We start from the raw sequence: 19,927 nt of genomic DNA on the forward strand, positions 1-19,927 counted from the left end.
TGTCCATTTAGCCTCTGCGATGCCATTGAATAAGACATCTGAATTGATCCGTTCCGTTGCGTTTATCAGGGCCCAGAATACTCTCGGGTTTTTGGTTGACACACTTTGCAACATGTCTTCCGAATCTTTTTGATACATGGCGAGACGATGGTCTCGCAGCCATGACTTGTAAGCTTTTAGCTCGTTGATCCAAAGTTGTTTGTTAGAGTCAGATCTAATTTTCACAAAACTTCTCTTAGCCTTCCTGAGTTGACGTCTTCTCGACCAAGATTTGGTCGTAAGTATGGATTGATTTGTTCGTAGATGTTCTATTCTTCAAACTCGGTTTCTTGAAGACGTTCAGAAGATCACTGTAGTCGGGAAGGATAGAGACGTGCTCTTGAAGCTCTAACTTGGAGTAGTTATTTGTCAGAGAGATGACACTGTTTAGGCTCAATGCAAGTCGAGTTCCATTTGCATTTGTTACAAGCTTTGGGGCCGAGGCTATTTTTTCAGTTGAAATGGTTGGCCAGGACAGGCATAGAAGATTATGGTCGCTCGCCTTGGTTTTAACCACGTCGAAAGATGAAATGATAGACAGTAGGGCCGATGAGGCGTAGATGTAATCTATTGTTGCCTCCGAACCACGACCTTCCCATGTTGGATGCTGAGCTGAATTCCCAAAAGTGGCAGCCACATTGAACAGATCTTTAGATTTCATCAGTACTGACCAAGCTGCACCCCTTGCTTCAGCTTTGGTTCTCGTCGGTTTCTTTCTGCATACTGCGTTCAGGTCGCCGCAAACATATAAATGGACTTCAGAGTGTACAATGTATGCTTTGTGGATTTCTTGTTCGACCATATCTAGAAAGTCGTTGTTTGAAATGGCTTCTGGGTTCCAGTACAAGTTTATGATTATTGCTGTTGTCGAGACAGATCTGTTATGTAGTGCGTCCCAGTACTTCCATTTTACTTGTACTGAAATCATCAGGAAGGAAAGTGTCAGGATTCTAATCATTTTCATTCCATTGCCCATTCTAACTGCAGTTATCAAGCCCGAGGAGGGTCGGCCTTTCGGTCCCTTTTTAGCTGTTGCAAAGGCTATTTCGAAACCATCTAAGATGGGTTTTGTGGTAAGCCATGTCTCTTGAAAACACATGATATCAAAAGAGGCAAGTTCACGTCACCCCGTACTGTAAGGTGCATAAATCCCCGAGTATTCCATGAGCAGAGTTTAGCTAGATTTGTAGTTGGGCCTCTTTTCGAGTCATCGTCGCCACAGTTCTTGTTGGCAATGGATTGCTATTTTTCTTGGGGGCCAAGAGCTTTCGGGAGCCATGCCCACATCTTTTGCAAAGGATTTGATTTTTCCTTGTCTTTGTTGCCTTTTTGTTCCGGTTGCACCTTCTGTGTACTCGTTCTTTTAGTCGGCAATGATGGCCCAGCTGGTTTTCTGTCATATTTTGTCACTTCCACCTCGTCACTTTCTTTATTATTCATTGAAGGTTTACCCCGTGGGTCTAGTTTTCTGGTATTTTCTTTATGAAGTCTTCGCTTTGGCGAGTTTCTCCTCGATTTGTTCGCCCATGCTTCTTGATATTCCGTATTACGGTTCTCTCGAAGGTGTTTTTGTCTCCTAGCCTCAGGGGATCTATCGTTTGAGGAGTTATACCCTTTCCTTGTTGAACGGTTATTTGGACTGGGGTAAGTTGGGTCATCCCATTTAGCTCTACTCTCGTCACCAAATTCACTTATGTCATAGCCCATTTTTAGGAAGTCTTTCAAGGAGTCGCACAGCCTCTGTTTGACAGATTTTGAGGAGATAAATAGATAGGCATTTGCGCGGCGGCCTTCATGAATCGGCTCCACTATTTGCAAATCTCTCGATTCCACTGGTCTTAGTTTCAGTATGCTATGTAGCAACTCCATCACAGTTCTTCTATTCAGGATTACATAGTTGTGGCAGAGGCCGATTTGTTCAATTTTGAAAGCAGGCGGATCTCTAGATCGCATTTTAAGTGGTACCCATCGTCCTTTATCTTCTCTTTCTTGTCTTTTTCCATTTCTATTTGCTGTCCGATCTTCTCGCCATAGATGGTTCTTGTGTCTGTCTTGGTGCTGAGCCTCATTTCCGGATGTGGATGCGAGATATTTCTCTCTTCCCTTCCGATTTTCTAGATCACTAGCTTTTGTAGAGTGTTGTTTTTGCGGACCTTGACTCGGGGTCTTACACCCATTCTCGTCCTGTTTGACAGGACTCCGGGTAACAGAGCGAGTAATCTTCTTACAATGATCCTTCGATGGTAGAGATAGATGTTTACCTCTTACTTCTTTTGATCCTTGCTCCGATCGGGATTCCGCTTTGTGGACTCCTTTTGTCCCTTTTTCCATTGATTTCTCTATAAGTTCTAGGGAAGGAGGTTCGCAAGATTGATTCAAGTTTTCGAGAACTTCTTCCATCAGAATATCTTCTGTAGATTTTGAAGTGTTAGAGACTTTGGAAGTCTCCATTTGATTCGTGCCAGTTGGGGTCAAAGCAGCCTCTGGGATTATTGGAGTTGAGCAATTTGAATTTACATTTGGGCACGCTCCATCACCATAGTTCTTCCTCCTATCTTTGAAGCTCTTTTCCTGCACTGGTAGGCAGAATACCAGTTGCTTTCCCTTAGTTTCAACTGGTGTTGTTGGCAACTTGCGATCAGCAAAAATGGAGAAGTCTTTGTTGGTAACTGCTCCCATATTGTTCGTTTGTGAGTTCTTTGAGTTATTCACTAGTTTGGGGACTTTTTTTTCAGATGCAGTGTTTTGGGCCTTCTTTGGTCTGTGTCCACTGGCGGCGTCATCTTTCTTTTGTGGATTGTCTCGCAGGTGTGTACTTGTAGGCTTTGACCTTTTAGTTGGCAGTTGGACTTGCTCGATTATGAGCAAGTCCGCCTCCTCCGTCGACTTTGGGGGGGATTTAATTTTTTTTGGGAAGTAAAGCACGGTTTGAGACCCCTTTTCGATGCTTGCCGATATAGAGGTCTTTATCATTCCTTCTGGCGCTATCGGCCAAGGATGTCGTGTACCAGCCTTGTTTTTTTCGTGGTCCACCGCAGTGACATACCGTTCCAAATATGCAAGCTTTGCATGCATTGTTGTCAATAGAGAGCAATTGTCTTTTAATGAATCATTTATGGCTTCATAAAGCTTGGTAAAGGGGGCCATTGCGACCGCCACCGCTGCCATAAGCGTCACCATATCCGGTCTTTTTTCTGGTGATTTCTCGGGCGAATGGTTTCGTCCGAGGGTTTTTCCTTTGTCCCTGCTTGGCTTTGTTATTGCAGATAAATTTAAGTCATTTGCCATTTGGTTTGCATCTTCGACTGAAGGGAACCAGTCCTCTGGTTCGCCACTCTCCATAAAATATTTGGGTCTTGCTTCATCATTATAATCAGTGTTTTGTATTTTGTCAGCGACAGGTTTTGCGGTTTCCAAGCTAGCCATAGGGGACTTGATCTCCACTGTAGTTGATGGTGTCTCCACCACATCCCGTTCGTCTGTAGGCAAAGCACTGGGTTCAGATTCATCTTTCTCTTCCACACTGTGAGATAGATTTTTATGATTTCCTATACTGGGATCACCCAGGTCTGGTGTCGAGGCTGGAGTCGCAGATTGTAAGTCTTCTGAGCTGTGCACCACCTCCAGCTTCTCACTGTCAAGATTTGCAGTTTCCAGGCTAGCCATACCAGTCTCAGTCTCCACTGTAATTGATGGAGTCTCTGCCCTCTGCCGTTCGTCTGTGGGCGAAACATTGGGTTCAACTTCTTCTTTCTCATCCATAGCACTGGAAGGTAGATTTGTGTGATTTTCTATACTGGGTCCGCCCAGGTCTGGCACCGGAGCTGGAGTCCCAGATTGTAAATCTTCTGAGCTGTGCACCACTTCCAGCATCTCGCTGTCACTTATTTCACTTATGTTTTCGAACTTTCTTTTTCTGTGATTCACAAAAAAGTCTGCCACACTTTGAGGCGAAAAGATGTTAGTTGCTTGTTGGCTTTTTGTTTTTGTACTGTCTGTAGATCGCCTTATTGTCCTTTTTGGTCTCTGTTTTCCCTCATTGTTGGAATCAAGTCCTTTAGACTTGCCTGGGAGTGTTGGTGCACTTGTCGATGATGTATTTGTCAAAGTTTGTTTTTTTGTTTTCAGCATGGTTTTCAGTTTTTTACAGCACGGTCCTTCATCAGGTTGTATATCCGGTGGTTTTGTTGACTGGCCGCCATTTGGGTGGCTTATGTTGCCCATGGTCTCATTGGCTTTTGATGTAACTGTGTCTGCTGACCCTGCTGTGGTCGGCATGCTAGGAGGGAGCGGATGGATTTCCACCGCCACCCTTGCCGGTTTGCCTGCCAGTTGGTCATGTAGGCAGGGAGCTTTCTGCAAAAGTTCACCCTGTGCATTTTCCGTCATTGTCTCACACCGATCATCCACCAGGGGGCCCTTCAGGACGGCCACTACTGGCAAGACTACACCGTGGTCCATGACCTTCTCCGTGGGTTCCTGTTCCGGGAGCCCCACCCTTGGGAGTTCCACTGGGTCCGCCGGCGCCTTAGCCCGCGGCTTTTCCCGATCAGCGGCTTGCTCCCCCGGACTGGCTCCCCCCATCACTGCCGAGCTCGATGCCGTCCGTCTTCCGACAGGCGGCGGAGCGTTTGCGGCTAACAGGACAGGGCCTAGCCCGTGGGAGACGCCGCCCGGGATCTCCAGCAGACCAGCAGGTCGCCCAGGTGAGTTTGAAGTTGTTTGGACCAGATTTTGGCGTACAGGGGAAGATGTCCACTCCCCGCAACTCTTCGTCGTTGGTGCACAGATCAGTGTGCTGGGTTCCCAGTACTGGGAGTGTATTTTTTGCCGTCGCCTCCTCTTTTGACCAAGTTGTTTTCGGACAGAAGCTTCTGCTACTCCCAGGCGTCGATATTGTTGATACTTGGCTCATAGCAGGACTCTGTGTCGTTGCTGTAGCAGTTGGTTTGGTCTGCTTTGAATATAGCGGGCTTTTCTCTGGGTTTGAAGGCAGTTTTCGGCCCACTTCAGCTCGTGTACGGGACCGTGAACTCCTTTGCTGAGAGTCTTTATCACATAAAGTCGTAGTTAGTGAAGAAGTCAGAGTAGCGTCCCCGGCGTCCATGGCTGCCATAGACTGCCTGAGACTGCTACTCTGCCGCTACTCCACGGCCGCACCGCGGTGTCAGGGAGCTTTTGAATGGTGGTCAGGTGGTCAGGAACGAACACAGTAAACAGACTGAAGAAAAGAGTAGCCTGCAGTCACTGCCTGAGACTGCTACTCTGCCGCTACTCCGCCATATTTTATGTAGCAGCTATTCCTCAAAACCCTGCAGCGGTGGGATCTTGTCTCAACTTTCTATTCGCTATGAACACAATTTCCAAATTTTATGCAACTTTCCACAAATGTGTGTGTTTAACATAGGGATGTGCGTGTAAATCTTCACAATTCTAACATTAATACATTTTGCATAGAACCACATATATTGCCATTCCTGTCCAGGACCTGTCACACAGTTCTACCACCTCTTCACACGTGCAGCCAAAAATTAAATTAACAACTCTGTCCTTTTTATATTTTTCACCACTTTGAATAACAAGTTATGAGTCTTTTAAAAATTGTTCATTGTTCATTCTTAACAGCAGATGGTCGCTTGTCTCCACCCTTTTGTCTCTCCTGGGAGTCTAGTGCATTTCCCTTCTTGGGGGAAGTTCCTTCCGGGAGAGTTTACGACCACCTTCACACCTCTGCTTCCTGGGATGAAAGGTTTGTCATTGTTCCTTATCCTTCTGTAGACAAGAGTCTGTTCCAACCTGCAATTAGAATCTCCCAGCGTGTTTCTGCAGAGAGGAAGGCCCTCCTTCTGGGAGAAACCTGCTTTTCCAGTTCTTGCAGCTCAGCCAGGCTAATTAACTTCTTAAATCCAGCAAAATCCAAATTTGTTGCATCCAACATAAATACATAACTTTCTTAGCCTTACAATCTGTGGGATCAAAAACACAACTAAAATCTGGATTCCTTTTTGGCAACAATCAATTTTATGTTTACTAATCCAGCAGACTTTTAGTTTTAGCTCACTTTAAAGTTTCATCAGTAACTCATCTGACAGCTGTCATTCCGGTAGCCCAGGGTACTGCACCCAGATTTTGGCATGTGCTGTCAGTTTTCAGACAATCCAATTTGTCTGAAGAATGTTTTGCTCTTCACATTAGGACTTTGTATGTTAACAATACTTCATTAGATACATGAATTTTAGCACCAGGCAAGATTTTGAATGTTGAGAAGTGTTGCGTTATAGGCATTTTGGAGTTTTTCGCAACAAAACACATGTCATTTCTAGATGCATTTTGGGGTTTCACTTGCAAAGTGCTACTTCTCTCTCTGCATTCTATGTTCTGGTCATGGAGCCCACTGGCACATTTCTGCAGGGTGTGCTCTATTCCACTGCACATGCACCATAGGTGGCAGGTTGTGCATCCCTCCTTTTGCGTTGCGAAGCACAAGGTTTTTGTAGGTTTTTGTAGGTTTTTGGCACAAACAAGGGTTTTGCTGCCATTGTTGCTGTTTCTTTCACCATAACTGGCAGGGTGATGCCACATAGCATAGCGGAGTGGGTCAATACATCCCACAGAGCCCCCCCTCCCGACTTGGTTTTGACCTCCCGTCAAAGGGAAGTCACGAGATTGGGATGTTCTTTTTCTGTCGGTGTGGAGAACTTCAGTTGCTTGTCCTGTCAGTGCTGGAGGCGACCTGCTCTCCTCACCGGTTCTGGTCAGGAGTATTGCTGGTTCTGGTTGGGAGTATGGAGCAGCACTCCAGGCTCCTTGGGTCTTTCCTCCCGGTCCCCGAGTGGTCCTCCTTTGTAATCCCTTTGGATGATCCTTAGTCCAGATTCTAGAAGATAGAACATAGCATGGTTATGGAAATGTTCCCACTGCTGTGTCCACACAAACTCTGGGGATGTCAGCAGTGGAAAAGACATGTGCATGGATTACAATTGGTGATATTCCCCATCTATGTTTACTAATGGTCTTAACACTCTTCTTGCACATACACAGTGAACATTTAGTGATTATTTTATGTTTCCGGATGTTCCCCCTCTGGGTTTCCGGTTGGCTCCTCTATTTGCCGCAAAGTATGCCTGGGATGGCAACTCTTCAGCTGGTTTATGTGGACCCACTTGTCTTCCCCTTCTGCCAAACTGCCCTTGGGGATGCAGATTCTGTAGGCGACTGGAGAGATTCTGTCCACAATTTCAAAAGGACCCCGCCAAGTTGGGAGGAATTTGCGCTCTTTGGCTTGGTTCCTTTGGAAATTGTACAAGTAGACCCGGCCTCCTACTTGATATTCTTTTTTAGTTGTCTTGAGATCATAGTGTGTCTTCATACTGTCTGCAGAGCTTTCTAGATTTCACTGAGCATAGGCAAAAGCATGTTGAAGGTGTTTTCTCAGATTCTCAAACTACTCATGAGTTTTGGAGGCATTAATCAAGGTCTGCTCTGGGGTTTTGTAGAGCAGATGCTGGGGCAGCAGAATCTTTCGTCCAGTCATCAGCTCAAATGGAGACATTTTTGTTGCAGAAGAAGGGGTAGATCTGAGGGCCATCGGGACAAGGGGTAATCGAATGTCCCAACTTGGCCCAGAATCTGCCACAAACTTTTTTAATATGCTCACAATAGTTTTATTGTACCTCTCAACTCCACCACTAGAGGGCAAGAGCTAGGCAATGTGTAGTTTCCTTTTGACCCCAAGTATCTCCCACATCTTTGTCATCACTTCTCTAGCGAAGTGACTACCTCGGTCTGACTCAATCCTTTGTGGTAGTCCAAAACGTGAGAAGATGTGATCGATCATCAGGGCAGCTCCTGTTTCTGCCTTGCAATTTGGGGCCGGGAGACATTCCACCCATTTAGTGAACAAGCATGTTACGGTCAACATGTACTTGATCCCCCCAGAGGAGCGAATAACAGGCACGATAAAATCGACTTACAAATCTGACCAAGGTATTGTCAACCCCCTCTTTTGGAGGGGAGCACGGTGTGTGAGTGATGTTGGCTGAAATTGTGCACACACAAGACACCCCTTCAAGTATTGGTCGAGGTCCTGCCCCATGTGTTGCCTGTATGAAACCTCTCTCAAGATTTCTAATGTCGTATGAAACCCCCGATGACCGCTGTGGCCGCATCATGGGCGTGACTTATGGCCAGATATGGTTCTCCTCACCAACAAACTGACTTGGATTCGGAACATTTTTGGACATTTCATCAACACTCTGAGGTCCTCTTTCCCAATGTAATCGGTATCCGTCAGGGGAAAGTTCTCAGGGCCCTCAATGTGTTGATAAAACTTGATAAAACTTACCAATTATTGGATCCCCTTTTTGAGCCGTAATCAAATTAGCATCTGGGGTCTCCTTACTCCATTGTGCAGTTGAGAGTTCATTGTGAGCATTTGTATGGGACCTAGTGATAGCAGTGACCCGGATTTCCCCCAACAGGGACTCGATCTCAAGTAGATCCCCTTGGATGGCTCTGGTTTTGGCCGGCTGATCAGCTAGATCATTTCCAGTTTTGTCTGGTCCCTCTACTTCAGGATGACCCTTGATCTTTTTCCAATAGATGTTCATCCCATTCGAGGTGACCAGATCATCAATATTTTGTATCAATTTTCCATGTTTTAAAGGTTTATTATTAGCACATAGCATGCCTCTGGTTTTCCAGTTAACCAGGTGCTCCACGAACCTGTTCCATACATAATCTGAATCAGTGATTATGACCAGTTCGTGGAGTTGGTGTTGGCGGCAGCGAGGATGGCTTGATGCACAGCTATCAGCTCTGCCACTTTACTACTTCGGTGACTGATTTTGTACCCAGCGGAGGTTTCTGGGTCATCATTCACCCATGCATTCCCCTTTTCCCCGTTGTTGTCAAAATGGTAGGAGCACCCATCCACATAGAGAGTGGGCATTCCCTCACACTGGTCTTCTTCATAGACTTTGTGTGGGGAATTAAGGTATGCCTCCATGTTGTCCTTAATTTTAAGACTTGCATCCTCGAGACAGTTTTTTCTGGCACAATCATGCAAGTCAGCCAGACCTTGCATGAGGGGCTCTTCTTGTTTTGGCCATATCTGACCTCCACAGGAAAGCCTTGCATTGACAGAATCCAGGAAGTAATTCGGGAATTACTCATATTTTCGGCCCAGATTCTGTCACTTTGAAGATATTGCAAAGGTTGGTGTGGAGTCTCCACTATGATGTGTTACCCCTGAATAAACAGGCAGTAATTCTTCAATGCCCACACCGTTGCCAGGAGTGCCTTCTCACAATCGTTGAATTTTTCCTCCACAGAGGATATAGTCTTACTTGCATAGTTGATTACTTTACTAGTTGTGCAGTCTTTTATTTTCTGGAGTGCTTCTACTTTCTTTTCATGGGGACAGAGACCTTCAGGAGTTATCTCATGCCCCAAGAAATTGACACGGGTCCTGCACCACTGTGCCTTTTGTAAAGAGAGTTTTGCTCCGGCAGTCCTCAACTGTGTCAGAACATAACGGATCTCCGCTATGTGTTCCTCCACCGTTGAGGTTTTGATTAGAACATCATCTAAATAGGCCTGTTGCCCCTTTCACCCAAGTCGGGCATGGCCTTATGCAGAAAGATGGTAAATTCATTGCCGGAGTTGATGTATCTGAAGGGAGTCCGGGTCCAAGTGTACTGCTGCCCCTCAAAGGTAAACGCAAGCTTGTTTTGGTCCACCCTACTGACAGGTACGGTCCAGTACCCATTGGTCAGGTCAATGGCAGCCTATACCTTTGACCCCTGGATCTGGGCCAGCCCTTGGTCAATGTAGGGAAGAGGCCATCGGGAAGCATGGACCCATTTGTTGAGCTCCCTTAGGTCAGCACAAAGTCTTGCCTGGCCGTTTGGTTTCAAAATCCCCAGCACCAGATTATTGAAGGTGCTGTGGACTGGATGAATTATCCCACGGGACTCAAGGTTCTTAATTATTTCAGTAAGGGACTCCATTGATGCGAGAGGCATGTGATATTGCTTCACAAACACTGGAGTCATGCCAGGGTCCGTGGGATTTGTTGTTGTGTGGATGTCATTGCCACCACAGGCAGATGAGTCCACCGCAAAGAGATCTTGAAAATCTAAGAAAACTTGTTTTAATTTTTGCTTTTGCTCCAGAGTCTCACAGGCATCAGCTAGGTTGACTCTCTCTTCAACCATGTGCTGAAGCCTGGAAAGACTTCTGGTTTGGCTATCTCAGCGGCCACCCTCCAGCTGGGTGGAGAAGTCCCTGGTCACAGTATTGACTTGGACTGATGGCTTCAGGTGGGGAAGGCAGTCCTGGTGGACTTGAAAGATCACCTCATCCCTCCTGAAGTCAGAGGTCACATCTTCCTTAGCATAAGGGCAGGAAGAGTACACCAGGAAATCCCTGCCATGCCGGGTGAAGATCCTGTCTGGTGTTGTATCATTGTCACTATCACTGTCAAAACAGTCCTTGGGGATTGGTCCTAACAGTTTGTTACCTAAATCTATGGAAAAATGTCGGTCATCAACCGCCATTCCAATAATGGTGCCTGCGCCCACAGTGATACTCTTTAGGTCGCTGTTATCCATCTTTATTGGAATGGTGTCATGTTCTATATTGACTAGTGGTGTTGGGTTTACCCCCAACCCTTGCTGTTGGAAATGAGCATTGAGATGAACATAGGTGTCAGGAGTTTTCAGTTTCTGTCCTCTTTTAATTTTTACTTCCAGTGAGAATTGTCGGGTCCGTTCTGGGATGGTGACTTCCTCTCCAATCTGAATTTCAACTGCATATGGCAGCAGTTGAGCTGTCCGACATGCTTTCTCTGGGTCATCAAAGTCCAGGGGATTATCCGCTTATCGGGACCAGGCTTTGAAGTTTATTAGTTCCAAACTAACGGCAAAGCCATTGAAATTGTCACTGCCTAAATAAAATGCAGCAGGGACATCTCGCACGACCCAACAATTATGGACTATGCTCTTGTTGCCTATGGAAATTTTGAGCATACACCTGCTAGGCAGGAGATGTTTGGAATTGGGTGTTCCCAGGTCCATTTCCCATTTGTCTACCAATTTAAATGTGGGAATGGCTGGATCTTTTGGGAGTTTGCGGAACATGGCTTCGCTGATGAAGCTCTTACCGTTGCTCACACATGTTCGGGTGAGAACAGAGTCCTTCCCTTCATTTAACTGAATAGGGATGAACAACTGCTCTCCAATTTTCTGAATATCAGCCGAGCTTTGAGCTGATTTCTCATCATTTTGGACTATAGGAGTATGAATTTCTGATTGTGAATTTGTATAGAATTTCAGAGTGTTCCCTTCCAATGTGGAATGCCACTTTAGACTGGAAGAAGGTTGATTTTCAGAGATAGAGAGGACTCCCCATCACCATTTTGTTGTCCAACTGCAATTACTGTCACGTCAGGGATTCGGTTATTTTTTAAATGGAATTCAATTTGGTCAGGTTTCTGTTCAACTATGTGGCATGTGCCATTTAAACTAACATGGTTGACACTAGGTATCAATTTTATTGGTCAGCTAGTCTGGGTCCAGAGGACCTTGTTTACACAAACTATGAGGGGAGACAATATACGCAGGATGTCATTCCCTAGTAAACATGGTGTGCCCTCTGGAGTCACAACTATAACCGGGTGCTTCACCTTGTGTCGCCCAATTTTAATGTCTAAATCCGCAGTCCCCTGGACAGGAATTTTCTTCCCATTGAAGTTCTGAATTTGTCCCGGAAGAGGGGTGAGAGGAATTTGGTATTTCTCCACCCTTCCCGAATTCAGCTGATCAAAGACCCTTTTTTGACAGAAGGGTGGCTTCGGATCCAGTGTCCACCAGTGCCAAAAATGTACATTGTCCCCGTATTTGGACCAGGGCATAAAATCTTCCCTCCTTTTGTTCATGTGGCCAAGATAATGTGCATTTTTGGCCAATTGGTATGTTAATTTCTTTGCTTTGGATTCTGACAAAGGGGTGATGTGGGCAGGATTTTGTTTGGGATCTTGGGAACCTGTAAGAAAAAGGTGGCAATTGGATATGGGGGAAGTTTTGGAGGCAGTCACCAGAATTGGGTTGAACAAGGGGATTTTCTTTCTGGTCATTCTGGGGTTTGATGATGGGCTGTTTTAACTCGGTCCCCACATCTACCCAGTCTTGATCAGGATCTCTTGGGACCCATTTTTCTTTGGGAGGAGATCCCCCATCCCTGAAGGAGAAGATCCTTTTCCCAGAATCCTATGAGGACCCCTCTCCTTCAAATTGGAAGATTTGCACCTCCTCCACAAAATGGGTCTTTCTAGGCTCTTTATTTCCCCTACCCGCCCTCTGTTCCTTTGGTTGCAGACTTTCGGGGGCAGGGGATTCTGGTTCTGGTTCCTGGGTTTCCAGGGCTTTTCACAAGTGGGGAAGAAAGCTTCCTCTAAGGCTTTACACCCCCTTCAACCTGTGCCTCCTCCCTGGGAACCGGTGGGTTGTCAGGGTTCTTCCCCCGTCATTGTTCTGGAGCACCAGACCCTTGATTTGAGGAGTTCTGAGTCGCCATGCTCATCTGAGGGGTCTGTTGAGCACTCAGCAAGCGACCCAGATCCTGTGTGAAGTTCTGGACTGGGCGCTCCAGTTGGGACACCTGCTCTGCCTGGTACGGGGTCCTCTGGTATACCCGTGGTTGATCACGGGAAGGGTAACTGTCCCTTCTCCCGTAATATCCCTGGTTGGGATAGTTTTGGTACCCCTCCACCCTTGGCCTCCCCTCTCCCGGATTGGGCTGCCTGGGCTAAGGAAAGTGGGGAAAGAAAGAAGGGTTGTTTTGGGGATTGGTGTTTGGTGGATACCGGGGAAAGAAACTCAACCCGGCATTTGGGGGATTACTGCCCTCCTGGGGAAAGTGTGGAGGGAAGTTTCCTGGGTTAGCAGCTGCCTGGTTGGATCCCACCCCTTGGGCTGGAGGAGTCCGCACATAGCCCAGGATGGGTCTGTTGCCCTTGTAATGAGGGCTGATGTAGTCCGGGAGTTAGGGGTCCCATTTGTGGGGTTACCTCCCTGACTCCCGGTTTGGGATTGGCCCGAGGGCCTTCTGGGTCTTGGGTTAGTAGAAATCTGTGCAGGAAGGTTTTTAGGATCCCCCATCTCCAGATCTGTAATGGGGGCAACCTTCACCTCTGCCACCTTAGCAGCAGCAGGGGTGTTGGTTCGTTTTGGGTTTTTATTAGCAATTTTACTTTCTACTGGTTTCTGTACTTCGTAAATGCGAGTTGCTTCTTCAATGACCCAGCCTACTAATCTTTTCTCATTAAAGTCTCTCACCAGCTGCGTCATAATGTATGTAGGGAGTGCATGAAAGAAGGTATTGACAAACTCCCTGCTGTCTGTGCGCACCCTCCCTGTGGTCTGCGCAAAGGCACGTTTCAGCTCTTGGACAAATTCTTGTGTGGCCTGGTCTTCCCCACATTGCAGGTTGTAGGCTGCCTAGCGGGCCTCTTGAGGGTTTCTATGGATTAAAAAATGCTTTAAGATGGCCGCCCTATATGTGAACCATTTTAAGTGGTTCTGATCCTCCAGCCCCGCAAAGAAGCTGGAGTACTCAGGTGAAAATGTCCACTTGACATACTGAATACAACTTTGGCTGTCCTTCAGGTGGAAAGTCTCCATCATTTGCTCAAACAATTCGAGGTGCTCCCAAACTGAATATTTGGCATTTTTATGGTAGAGCATGATGATGCTCCTAATAGCCTTGATTTGCTTCAGGGGATCTTTCAGTAAGGCTCTCTTAACTTTGTTGGCCTTTTTAGTTTTGGTCACCCTTGTCCACTCATCCTCTGACTCAGAGGCACTGCTAGCAGAGGTGGCTGTCTGATCTTCTAGGCTCTCCCTGATTCTACGAGCTTGGGAATGGCTGGGAGAATGTGAGGGCCTAGTCTCTTGAGACCTGTGACACTCAGAAGAGTCTTCTGACTCTCTTTGCTCCCAGGATTGGCTGAGTACACCCCCTTCCCCCACTGTCCTAGCTGGGAAGAGGTTTTTAAGATGCTCTTAGTGGGCCTATTTTCATAGAATTCCCCACCAAATTTGTCTGACTGATCTCTTGCTAGGTGATATTTCTGGGGATCCAGTTCTGTGATTCTCCTCTCACTGGAGCCTCCGTGATCAGAGAAGCTGGCCCTAGCATTTAGGAGCCTGTACATAGATGCCCGCCCATCCATTTCTGGGAGTGGCTGACCTGTCAGTCCCATATTTCCCATTGTGTTGAAGTCTGCCATCCCTGTGGCCCTTGGTTCATATGAGCCAGTGGACATGAGGGTGGTAGGGTCCATGGAATTGAAGGGATTAAAGTCCCTGATGCCAGGTTTCCTGAGGCTATGCTCAGGGGTTTCTTTCTCCCATCTTACCTCATCTCTTTCAGCCCCTATTTCCCGATGACATGCCAATATCTGACCTTTTTGCTCCTCTATTAAGGCCTTACTTGTCTCTATGAGTTGTTCTTGCATGGCTATCTGTTGGTGGAGCCTGTCATTCTTTTCACAGAGAGCCTCATTGTCTCTCTGTGCTTCCTGCCTGAATTGGGAGTATTGGGCCACTTTTTGCTGCAGTAGACCCACCTCCTGAGTTTGGTCCTTACTGGTCTGATTATTCTTTGCCAGAGCCTCCTCCACTCCCCTGGTGTGCTTTAACAGCTTTTTATAATCAGTTTTGATTTCCCCAAACTCCTGAAGGGCCAGCTTACTTTCGTCTAACTTTGTTTTTAAATGGCTTACTTCCTGGCCTAAGGAGTCCCTCTCCTGTCTTAGAGTTCCCCTCAGTGCAGCCAGGTTGTCCCTCTGCTTTTTAAGTGCCCCAGCTTTCTGGCGCTCCTCATCAAACTCTGTTTGGGATTCTAGGTCTTTGAGAATCAATGTATTACTTTCCTCTTTTAATTGGTCTATTTGGTCTTGTAAGATGTTGAACTTTTCTGCAGTTAATTGTTGCGCCAGCTTTTGTTGTCCTTTCTTGACACTCTTTTTGCAGTGTCTGTACCTGGGCGTCTTGCTCTGCATTCTTTTTCTAAAATATATATGCTGCATATTTACTTTTGATGCATGGAAAATACTTACTTCATGCATGCTTCATACAATAAATGTCATGATATATGTCTGAAGTTCTACTAACTGTGTCATTTGTGTGGTTTTTTATCCCCCTTTCTCAAAGACTATTCTATAAAATGCACAATTTCAACTAATACAAATAATCTTAGGGACCTTCCCAACCCCACTTTTATTACTTAGGGTTCCTTTGATATGCTCAGTATGCATGGTCTTTGTGTTAATTCGGGTATATATTAATGCCCCACTGTTAAAAATGTTCACCCACCACCACAGTCCCTTAATCAATGAGAATGAAGGTGCCTTCTCTGAGACCCCACATCCCTGCATCGAAAGATGTATCTGCCTCTGTGTAGGTAGGACACAATACTGTAAACTGCATACTGTGGTTATGCCTCCTGTCATGTCCACCTGCTATGCTGGGTTGGCATTAGATGGATCCCCGGGCCAACCCATAACACAAATCTGGGACAGAAAGCTGCCACATGGATTGCACCTTTTTTACTGGCCCTTTAAATAATTGAGTTTGGATGCCGAGTGGGAATTCTCCATCCTGGGTGCAGAAACACCACAAGCTGAATGAGGAGCAGTTGCAAATCCAGCAACCTCCCCTATGTGAACTCTGCATGTGCATTTCACAGCACATGCATGCGTCAGAGAGTTCCAAAATGGTGGACAAACCTATTAAATGCTCTGTCCATGGAGTTGGAGCACCAAGCAGGGACAATATTAAGTACATCCAAAATCTCACTACATAGCCAATCCCAAAACAGAAACTATCACCAGCCACATGTGAAGGGCATAGACAGAAGCCAGACTTAGTTGAAGGGAACAAGGGCCTATAGAAGCCCAGGCAGAGATACAGACATTATGGGTGTTCGGATGTTTTGAATAATGGAGCAGCCGAGGCACGGAGAGGAGGAAGTCCAGAGAAAGCAGAAGGAGCAAAGCGAGATGGATGATTGGAGGGAGCAGAAGTAGCAGAAAGAGGTGGAATAGTGGAGAGAACAGAAGGTAGGAGGAGGTGGAGGAGGTGGAGGAGTGGAGAAAGCAGAAGGTGCAGGAGGAGGTGGGGTTGCAGAGAGAGCTGGAAGTACAGAAGAAAATAGAGGTCTAAAGAAAGCTGAAGTGCAGCAGGAAGTGAGCATGTTGAGCAAGCTGATTGGGCAGAAGGAGGTGGAGATGCTGAAAGTGAACATTAATGAGGATGGGCGAGTATGGAATTTGTTGGGGAGAAGAACATAAAAGAGGATGGGTGAGTGCAGGGAATATTGTAGCAGAATTAATTCTAGGAGGAGGGAACGAGTACAGAAAATGTTGAAGGAAAAGAAGATCAAGGAAGAGGGAAGGGTACACGAAAGAAGGAGGAGAAGAACATCAGAAAGGAAAGAAGAGTGCAAAACAGGTTGGTGAAGGTGAAGATCAAGAGGTGAGAGAATAATATAGGTTGGAAGAGGCGAAGAAGGTGAGTGTGTGTGTGTGTGTGTGTGTGTGTGTGTGTGTGTGTGTGAGAGAGAGAGAGAAAAGTGAGGTGGAGGGAGGGTCAACATCTAGAGGAAAGAAGAGGGGGATGGGTCACGGAGGAAAGACCTGTAGTTAGAGATACATAGAAGGATAGCGCACACAACAGAAGAGCTATGAGGAGTTCACTGGAAGTACAGGGCCAGCAAAGATTAGGCAGTGATAAAACAAGTGTCTACCTGTTGTCTGGTAGAAGTAGGTGGAAGAACAATTAATTGGAAGAACAAGCAAGTGCAAGAACAGTGAGGAGATTAATTGATCACAAGCTTGAGAGTCAGAAATGATGCTTAGAGAATGTTAGCATGCAGGTGCAATGCCTTAGATGTGAAGGAAAGTACAAGCTACAGAAGTTCTATTAGCAGGAACATTTGGTCATTTTCATTGTCAGTTTTTCTGTCATCTGTCGCAGCATTTCAGGCCATTTCCGAACTGGATTTAGTTTTGCCACATTCTAGAGAGCACTAGGCTATCGAGTACTTGGTGAAATGGTGGGCTGCAAAGGATAATGGTACTGGCTTTCATTAGCATAAGGGCCTCTTGCCACATTAGCCAGAGTCCTGCCATATTGAACTAGGCCCCACCAGGGTTGTAGATTTCTGCCATTCAGAACAGTAGAACACAGATCTGAGCCTAGGTCCTTCAATTTAATTAAATGTTATTCCTGCTTCCCCAACCGAGCCTTGAGCATGCCAAGGTCCTTGGAGGTAGGGTGCGGTGCAGCCCACATATTACTTATTGTGGCAGGGCCAAGCAGTTATAAGGAGCTTGAGCGAAATGTAGAATAAAGGTTTGTGTTCTTTATGATAGATAAGTACAATAGTTGTGAATGACACATTCTGGTGTGAATGAAGCCCTGAGTGGAGATATTGCCCAAGCGACAAACTAGATCATGGTTATACTGCCTTCCAGGGAGTGTTGGAACAACTGGGTTTGCAATAGAATGGCTTAGTAGTACAGATAAATATGATAATTAATTTCCAAAGAGTGGTGCTTCAATGGTGTTTTTTATAGGGCTACCTGGTTCCTAAGAGATAGCAATAAGAATGTGTGCTAAGGATAGCAATATGTTTCAAAATGGGAGTTGCAAAAAGTGTTGCATAGTAGACTGCTACAAGGCCTGGGAACTGTCTGGGTTGCCACATTGGCTGAGCTCATGAGAGGATATTACTTCAACGTTCACACTCACTACATGATTGGGTCGTTTCGGTGGGACTGCACATCAATGAGGGCATGCCACTTTAGTAAATGCTACATGTATACATTTTGCCAGTTAGGATGGAGTATTTTCTGCTGACTGCACAATTAGGTCATTTATAGGTGGCTGCACTTAGAATGGTAACGGGTAATGTACTAACTAATAGAGTATGCTAATGTATATTGTGTTTAGATTTTTGTATAGGTGGGAGCCAATAGGAAATGTGGCATTAACATATACACAACTACTTGCCAGAATCGAACAACTCCACCTAATCAATAACTATATGTCCCTGTTCCGCCACTCACAGACTTAGCAAAATCCTTACGCTTCACCATTGACAGCAGCCTGTCCTTACAGAGACACATAGCCAAGAAGGCCTAAATAGCCTGACTCAGAATCTCTACCGTTTGAAAAATCAAACCCTTCATCCTGCCACCGGACTTCCAGACCATAGTGCAGGTCTTTGTAGTCTTGCACATCAATGGGTGAAATTCTCTCCTGACAGGGCTCCCAGCTGCTCACTTGGATCCCGTAAAAGCAGTCCACCCTGTTTTTACAAGTCGTATTAGATGACCACAGAAAGGTGACCAAATTAGCCCCATCCTATGCAAACTACATTGACTTCCACTCCAAGCCAGGATACTGTTCAAGACTGCATGTAACATCTACAAAGCAGTCACGAGTAGCACACCAGTATACCTGGTGGGCAAGCTCCACATATCTGGTGGCACACGCTTCTCGCTCAGCAAATCGACCAACTGGCTTGAATCACAACTCATCTGCAAAGAGAGGACCTGCAAACAATCCTTCTCTTGTCATGCACCCATCCTCTGTAACTCAATCCTGATGTCTGCTCGGAATACCGCCACAATCCTCCCATTTCGCAATTCTCTAAAAACATAGCTCTTTCAACAACACCTGACCAAGGAGTAATTCCACTGGATGCACAAACAAGGCACAAAACTCACAGTACTGCACTACTTTTGAAGGATGGCAACCCAAATGCTGGCTGCCCACACTCTGTACAGTACTGTACTTCTCTCGAACTAGCTCTGTGCTTCAAAACATAAAAACTAACTATATATGTACTTGATACTTGTAAGGTATTCACATTTTTTGGTTTTTGTCTTTAAATACTGTAATTCAATGTGGGCTGGTCAGGAGCGTTTTCAGTTTTATGGAGCTGACTGACCCTCCTGGCCGTAATTTGCATCTATTATAGCTGTTTTTCTTGCAGATTGTACACTTTATTATTGCTTTCTTGGATTGATTTTTCCAATCGGTTTCTGGTTCTACCATACATTTTTGGTGAACCTGATGTGATTTGCAGTGCCTCCCGAAAACGCTTAGAGTCCTCCAACCACACACGCTCGGCCACAGAAACCTAACTCCAGAGAGCAGTTTCTGTGCACACAAATGAAGAGGTGAGCAGATGCTGTGTTACTCTGAATCTCTCTCTGGTCCCTGAAGTGGGGGCTGCAAGGCTGGGCTGTGCAGGCAGTTTGCGACAGATGAGGCCTCAGGGATCTCAGAAAACACATAGAACGTGAGTGCACTTTCTGCATGAAACAAAGTGCTGTGGAGATCTTTTATTATTGCTTGTAAATGTATTTTTTGATAGAAGGGGAAACTCATTGGAGACAAGGAAAGGCAATGTTGCGTGTTATGAGCTTTGACTAGCATTGAGGTTAAGCTCCCCCACCGCGAGGAAAGTTGACATCATACAGAATAGAAAAAGTTAATAATTGCTTTGGGCAAACTCCTCTTTAACAGGAGAAAGACAGTGCTGTATACAAAGTGATGGGCCTATAAGGAAAGGACAGGATATCCCTCAGCTCTAGAAGGGGAGTTTGGGGAGGGTTGAGTTCCCCCACCTCAAGGCAAGGAGGCAGAGGAATGATCTACATTAGGGTTTTTTCTTTCAGGTATCAGTAGCTGGCATTCACATAGAGGTATCCACTTTTTGAAATTGTGAACACATTTTGTATATAAAGGTGTTTGTGGGTAAGGAGTTTTGGCCATTGTGTATAAGTGATGGTGTTTTGGGGGGTTGGGTGGTT

The sequence above is a fragment of the Ambystoma mexicanum genome, chromosome 12 (genome assembly GCF_040938575.1).
Source record: "Ambystoma mexicanum isolate Mex_15411 chromosome 12, UKY_AmexF1_1, whole genome shotgun sequence".
In the NCBI taxonomy this organism is placed as follows: Eukaryota; Metazoa; Chordata; class Amphibia; order Caudata; family Ambystomatidae; genus Ambystoma; species Ambystoma mexicanum.